The 7549-nt window shown below is 54.4% G+C and overlaps 1 protein-coding gene across 3 annotated transcripts in view; it reads right to left on the bottom strand.

The window, feature by feature from the left end:
- The window catches only part of SLC4A5 (solute carrier family 4 member 5), a 40702-nt gene extending 33594 nt beyond the window's left edge, over positions 1 to 7108 (bottom strand). For all 3 annotated transcript variants that reach the window (XM_064400524.1, XM_064400525.1, XM_064400523.1), the window contains exons 1-2: positions 7091 to 7108; positions 4094 to 4210 (exon numbers count right to left, since the gene is read on the bottom strand). The gene's annotated coding sequence lies outside the window, so the exon portion shown is untranslated. The remainder of the gene's footprint in view (positions 1 to 4093; positions 4211 to 7090) is intronic.
- Between the last annotated feature and the right edge of the window lie 441 nt (positions 7109 to 7549).

Genomic DNA, 7549 nt, shown 5'->3' on the forward strand with positions numbered 1-7549 from the left:
GAACTGTCATCAACCCCATGAAAATCCCGTTGAAATGTGGGATTTGGGGCACATCTGTCATTTTTGCCTCCCGGAAGGATTTGTGTGTGCATTCCGTGGAAACAGAGGGATGGCTCCTGCTCCTCCTGCCGGGGAATCCCAGAGAAAATGGGAATTCTGGGAGGGAATAAAACCATCCAAGCCCCTCAAGGGGGACCCCAAATCCCAAAAAAATGGGAATTCTGGAAGGGAATAAAAACATCCAAACTCCTCAAAGGGGACCCCAAATCCCAGAGAAAATGGGAAATTGTGGAAGGGAATAAAAGCATCCAAAGGCCTCAGTGGGGATCCCAAATCCCAGAGAAAACAGGGAAGCAAAGGGAATAAAAGGATCCAAAGCCAGAGAAAATGAGAAATAAAAGGATCCAGGATCCCAGAGCCCCTCGCCGTCGCTGCCCGCGGGGTCCCAGCCCCGTTCCCATCCCTTGACGGAACTGTCAGGAATTAATTATGGAGCTCCAGGAATTACGGAGCCGTCAGGAATTATGGAGCTCTCAGGCATTAATTACAGAGCTCTCAGGAATTACAGAGCCGTCAGGAATTGTGGAGCTCTCAGGAATTCATCCCAGAGCTGTCAGGAATTACAGATTTGCCCAATTTCGGCTCGGCGCGGTTACGGCACCGCCGAGCTCGCGGGAGCAGAACGGGGCAGGGCTGAGGCTGGGAAAAGGAAAAAACGGAATTTTTTCTGGGATTGGGAGCCAGGAATTGGTGCCACTGAAGTGCTGGCTCTTGCTGGATGGAATTCCGGCCTTCCCAGGTTTTTTGTTGTGGGATTTGAGTGCCCAGGGGGTGCAAAGCCATGGAAAGGCTGCTCCCCCAGGGGGGAAATAAATCCTGGGAGCTTTGGGATTCCATAGAAAATCCATAAATCCTGGGAGGTTTGGGACTCCATAAAAAATCCATAAATCCTGGGAGATTTGGGATTCCATAGAAAATCCATAAATCCCGGGAGCTTTGGGAATCCATAAAAAATCCATAAATCCTGGGAGGTTTGGGATTCCATTAAAAAAATCCATAAATCTCAGGAGCTTTGGGAATCCGTAAGAAATCCATCAATGGAGAATTCCAAGGCTCAGCTCCATCCCAAACCCAGCTCAGCTCGTGGGGTCTCTGTTGGCTCCTCTGGATCAGTTTTCCAGTGGGAATTGGGGCTGGAATGGTCCCAAATCCTCCTGGGAAGCCACAGACAGATCCTCTCCTCCCCCTCCTCTGGAAAAAGGGCTCAGGAATGAAGGAAGAGGCTCAAATTTCCATTTTCACCCCGTTTTCCAACGGAAAAAGGAAGGTTTTGCCTTAGGGATGGGCTGTGCCTGACCCCAGCAAGGAAAATTCCCTGCAAAACTCCATGGAAATTTGGGAACATCCCCCAGCTCTGCCTGGATCCTGCTCACCCGGAATGCTGAGTTATCAAATCCCAAAATGGGGTTTTTTCCCCTCCTTTTTTGCCTTTCCATTCCCTAAATTGGGATTTATGGAGAGCTCAGATGGAAAAATTCCCTTCATTCCCTTTCCCCACCCCGACAACGCTCAGAGAACCCCGGAGCCGTGGGGAGAGTGGAGAATGAACAAATCCCAAATCAGTCTTCAAGGAAACGCTGAACGTTTCCATCCCTGTCACAGGAGATGAAGGTGCCAGCCTGGAGGAAAATTCCACGTTTTTCAGGGAAGGGCATCGTCCATCTCCGGGACTGACGCCCACACCGAGATGGATGGGACAGAGGGAAAAATAATTCTCTGGGATGGATGGAGCCCCGGGCAGGGAGCTGCAGGATCCTCTCGCTTCTCTGCTTCGAGGGGGTGGGGAAAAATCCCGGATTTTAAGGGGAAAAACAAGGATGGCAGAGGGTTTGCTGCTGCTGCTTCTGTTTCACTGCCGTGGCCGAGAGGGGCAGGGAATGATCCCGGGGCTGGGAGAGCTGGGAAAGCTGGGAATGTTCAAATGGAGAAGGGAAATTCCAGGGAGAGCTGGGAATGTTCAAATGCAGAGGGGAAGGATCCAGGGAGAGCTGGGAATGATTCTCTGGAGAAGGGAGAGCTGGGAATGTTCCCCTGGAGAAGGATCCAGGGAGAGCTTCCAGCACATTCCGGGCCCTGCAGGAGCTCCAGGAGAGCTGGGGAAGGATTTGGGATAAGGGATGGAGGGACAGGACACAGGGAATGGCTCCCACTGGGAAAGGGGAGATCTGATGGGATTTTGGGATGGAATGAGGGTGGAGGAGCGGGGATGGAATTCCCAGAGCAGTTGGAAGTGCCCCACGTCCCTGGAGGTGCCCCAGGCCAGGCTGGAGCCCCTGGGACAGTGGGAATTGTCCTGCACATGGCAGGGGCGGGATGGACCCTGAAGCTCCTTCCCAACCCAAACCACTCCGGATTCTGCAACGACATCCATTAAAAACCCCTGGAAAGGCTCAGGAAGGAGCTGGAGCCTGGCAGAGCAGGGCCGAGTTCCTGAGGCTCATTCCCAGCCCGAGCCCCTGCAGGAGCCGCTGGGGGCAGGGAAGGACAAGGATGGATGAGCTGGAAACCCGGGGCTGCTGTGAGGGAACACGGGCAGCCCCTCCTCGGGGATTTCGGGATGGGCAGGGACAGGGAATGTGGGGGATGGAGGGCACGGCGTGGAAAAAAGGAGAATTCCAGGGGGGATGGAGGCGGAGCGCGTGCCTGCCTCCAAATGGAAAAATGAACACAGCCCCTCCCACGGGATCGGGGTTTTCCCTTCAAAAGGGCCGGGATGCTCCTGGATTTGGGGGATCCTGGATCCTCCCAGCCATGGGAGCAACTCCAGCTCCGTCAGCACTCCAGGGATTTGTGCCCAGCATTCCCAATTAACAGCACCACTCCAGCTCCGTCAGCACTCCAGGGATTTGTGCCCAGCATTCCCAATTAATGTCCCCAGCATTCCCAATTAATGCCCCCAACATTCCCAATCAATGCCCCCAGCATTCCCAATTAACAGCACCACTCCAGCTCCATCAGCATTCCAGGGATTTGTGCCCAGCATTCCCAATTAACAGCACCACTCCAGCTCCATCAGCATTCCAGGGATTTGTCCCCAGCATTCCAAAGTAATGCCCCCAACATTCCCAATTAACGCCCCCAGCATTCCCATTAACGGCTCCACTCCAGCTCCATCAGCATTCCCAATTAATGCCCCCAGCATTCCCATTAACAGCTCCACTCCAGACCCATCAGCATTCCCAATTAATGCCCCCAGCATTCCCAATTAACGCCCCCAGCATTCCCATTAACGGCTCCACTCCAGCTCCATCAGGGCTGGAATTCCCGCGGATTTCTCCCCATCCGCATTCACAATTAGCAACCCCATTAGCAGTCCCAATTAGCAGCCGGCTGTTAATGGATCAGGATGACTTTCCCTGCCCCAACCACAACTCCCAGATTTGGGATCCCAAAGGATTTTCCCACCCACCAGAAGGGGAAAGGAGCTGAGAACCCCAAAACCGCGGGGCCGCCCTGATCCTGGGGGCTCCTTCCAGCTGGGAATTGGGAATTTGGGAATTCCAGCCGGGAATTTGGGAATTGCAGATGGGAGTTTGGGAATTGCAGCTGGGAGTTTGGGAATTCCAGCCGGGAATTTGGGAATTGCAGATGGGAGTTTGGGAATTGCAGCTGGGAATTTGGGAATTTGGGAATTGCAGATGGGAGTTTGGGAATTCCAGCTGGGAATTTGGGAATTCCAGCGGGGAATTTGGGAATTGCAGATGGGAGTTTGGGAATTCCAGCTGGGAATTTGGGAATTGCAGATGGGAGTTTGGGACCTGCAGCCGGGAATTTGGGAATTTGGGAATTCCAGCTGGGAACTGGGGAGTTTGGGAATTGCAGCTGGGAGTTTGGGAATTTGGGAATTGCAGCCGGGAATTTGGGAATTGCGGCTGGGAATTTGGGAATTCCTGCTGGGAATTTGGGAATTGCAGCTGGGAACTGGGGAGTTTGGGAACTGCAGTTGGGAATTTGGGAATTGCAGCTGGGAATTTGGGAATTGCAGCCGGGAATTTGGGAATTCCATCCGGGAATCTGGGAGCTGCAGCCGTACCTGGGGCAGCAGCAGGGAGCAGACGATGGCCAGCGTGGTCGGGACGTTGTCCTTGAGCCAGAGCCCCACGGCGTGGATGCAGCCCCGCACGTGGATGGTGCCCAGCAGCTCCAGGCGCTGCGGGAGAGAGGGGGTCCCAAATCCCGGGAATTCGGGGAATTTTCCGCGGCTTTCCCGGGAATTTTGGCGGGAGCAGCCTCGGGTTGGGGAGGGATTTTTGTTCTTGTGCTTCCAAGGCAAGTCTTGGAGCTGAGATGGGATTAAATCCCAACTTTTGGGGCCCTGGGAGAGATCCTGGAGCACCAAATTCCCTCAGCTGGGGCCTGCCCGAGCCGGGAATTGCTGTAAGGAATTTCTGGTCCCACATTTCTGCCGGGAATTCCCACATTTCTGCACTTGGGGGATCCCTGGGCTGATCCCTCCACCCTCCTCCCGCTGGGCAGGGTCGAGGCTGTTCCCAGGTGAGAACCCCAGGGCCCCAAAAGTGCCCCAAAATCCCAGAGAAAAGCCCCAAAAGTGCCCCAAAATCCCAAGGAAAGCCCCAAAGCCGAGCTGGGGAGGGAATTCCCGAGGGAGAGTCTGATTTGGGATTGGGGGAAGGAGGAGCAGAGGATTCCCAGAAAGGCCAAGGTCACCTCCTTGTCCAGGGCGCGGTGCCCGCACAGCGTGTTCAGCACCGCTCCGGGGGCCTGCGGGAGCGCGAGGGTTAACCGGGACAGGGGAAGGGATAGCCCGGGACAGGGGGGGTTAACCGGGCCAGGGGGGGTTAACCGGGACGGGGGGGTTAACCCGGGACAGGGGGGGTTAGCCCGGGACAGGGGGGGTTAACCGGGACAGGGGGGGTTAACCCGGGCCAGGGGGGGTTAACCCGGGACAGGGGGGGTTAACCCGGGCCAGGGGAGGGGCTATCCCAGGAGAGGGGAGGGGCTATCCCAGGAGAGGGGAGGGGTTTATCCCAGGAGAGGGGAAGGGTCTGTCCCGGGACAGGGCACGGATTTACCCCGGGAAAACACCAGGAATCCAAAGGAAATCGGGAATTCCAGAGGGGCCCAGCACGGGACAGCCCTGGGAATTCGGGGGTCCTCAGGGCCAATCCCACCCAAACCATTCCCGGACTCTGGGAGAGCTGGGAATGCTCCCCTGGAGAAGGGACATTCCAGGCAGAGCTTCCAGAACATTCCAGGCCCTGCAGGGGCTCGGGGAGAGCTGGGGGGGATTTGGGATGAGGGATGGAGGGACAGGACACTGGGAATGGCTTCAAAGCGGGAAAATTAAATGGGAATTTGGGAATTTTGGGATGGATGAGGGTGGGCAGGGCTGGGAGGGGATTCCCAGAGGAGCTGGGGCTGTCCCTGGATCCCTGGGAATGTCCCAGGCCAGGCTGGGACAGCGCGAATTGTCCCCACGGGCGGCCCTGGATGGGACCCAAGGAAATTCCCAAGGGATTTGGCTCTCCTGGTTCCTTTCCTGGAATTCCAGGGTGGTTCCTTAAGGAACGAGGCCAAATCCATCCCAAGGTTTTGGTGCTTCCCAGGTTCCGGAGCCTTTGGGGAGCTCTCGCTTCCCAAAAAACCCCAGAGCCACAGCCAGGGCTTGCCCTCTTGGAAAAACCATGGAAAATCCAGGGATCCATGGAAATTCCATGGGTTCATGGAAATTCCACAGATTCCTGGAAATTCCCTGGATTCATGGAAATTCCGAGGATTCATGGAAATTCCCTGGATTCATGGAAATTCCGAGGATTCATGGGAATTCCCGGGGTTCATGGAAATTCCCTGGATTCATGGAAAATCCACGGATTCATGGAAATTCCATGGGTTCATGGAAATTCCAGGGATTCATGGAAATTCCACAGATTCCTGGAAAATCCCTGGATTCATGGAAATTCCCTGGATTCATGGAAAATCCCTGGATTCACGGAAATTCCACGGATTTATGGAAACTCCATGGGTTCATGGAAATTCCCTGGATCCCTGGAAATTCCCTGGGTTCTCCTCCAGACCCAGCCCGGGAATCCCGGAGCGCTTTGGGTGGGAAGGGGCCGATCCCACCCCACCCCCAAATCCGGCTGCCCCAGGGCCACCTTCAGCATTCCCAAGAAAATTCCCCAAATTCTCCCCTCTGGATCGAGGGGATTTTTCCCTCAAACCTGTTCAGGTTTTATTTTTACCAAGTTGTCCCAAAAAAGCCACGGGAGTGGAAAAATCCCCAAAAAGCTCCTCGGGCTCCCTGCAGGAACCCCTGATTCCACCTCCAGGAGCCTCAGGGTCCTTAATCAAGGCCTTGATTAGAGAGGAGCTCAAATCTGCATCTCATTTGCATATCAGCCTAATGAAAGCCCTTCACATTTCCCTCTTTTTCCACGAGAAACAATGAGGGATTGATGAGGAATTCTGCTTTTGGGGAGCTCTCCCAAACTCTCCCGGCCTGAGGTTCCATCCTGGATGGAATTCCTGCAGCAGCAGGGCTGGGTGAAACCAACTTTTACATCCAATTTTGGCCTTGGATTAACAAATTTTGAACAAAATTTTGGGGCTGCTTCACAGAATTTTTGGAGGGGATTTCCTGGGAATTTGGGGATTTTTCCCAGGAATTTTGGGACATTTTCCAACTCACCCCTCTGACGCAGTAGGAATGGGGCAGAGGGGAACGAGGAGATTTCCAGGAAATTTGGGGATTTTTTCTTGGGAATTTTGGGATTTTTTTCCCCAAGAATTTTGGGATTTTTTTTTTCCTAGAAATTTTGGGATTTTTCCCAGGAATTTTGGGATTTTTTCCCCCGGAATTCTGGGATATTTCTCCCTGTTCATCCCTCTGAAGCAGCAGGAGTGGGGCAGAGGGGAGTTCCTGGAATTTTGGGATTTTTCCCAGAAATTTTGGGACGTTTTCCCCCTCACCCGTCTGACACAGCAGGAGTGGGGCAGAGGGGAATGAGGAGATTTCTCCTAGGAATTTTGGGATTTTTTCATGGGAATTTTGGGACGTTTTCCCGCTCACCCCTCTGACGCAGCAGGAGTGGGGCAGAGGGGAATGAGGAGATTTCTCCCAGGAATTTTGGGATGTTTTTCCCGGGAATTTTGGGATTTTTTCCCGGGATTTCCCCGCTCACCCCTCTGACGCAGCAGGAGTGGGGCACCCCGCAGGCCAGGGCCCCGCTGCCGTTGCACTGGTGGTACTGGTTCACTTCCCAGTCCCGGAATTCGTCCCCTCCACAGCAGGAAAACTGCAGGAAAAGCACAGGAGAGGGGAGGGCTGGAAAACCCCACAATTCCAGGGCAAACGGGGAGGGATTCCCGCTCCAAAGGGATCTGGGGTTGGGATTCTGGGGGGAAATCCCTCCCTGGGAGGGCGGGGATGGAATTCCCAGGGAATTTTCCAGTCCTGGAAGTTCCTTAAACATCCTGAGAAAGGGGTTTGGGATCAGCCCTGGGAGAACAGGGAACGGATTCCCATGAG

The sequence above is a fragment of the Passer domesticus genome, chromosome 28 (genome assembly GCF_036417665.1).
Source record: "Passer domesticus isolate bPasDom1 chromosome 28, bPasDom1.hap1, whole genome shotgun sequence".
Classification (NCBI taxonomy): domain Eukaryota; kingdom Metazoa; phylum Chordata; class Aves; order Passeriformes; family Passeridae; genus Passer; species Passer domesticus.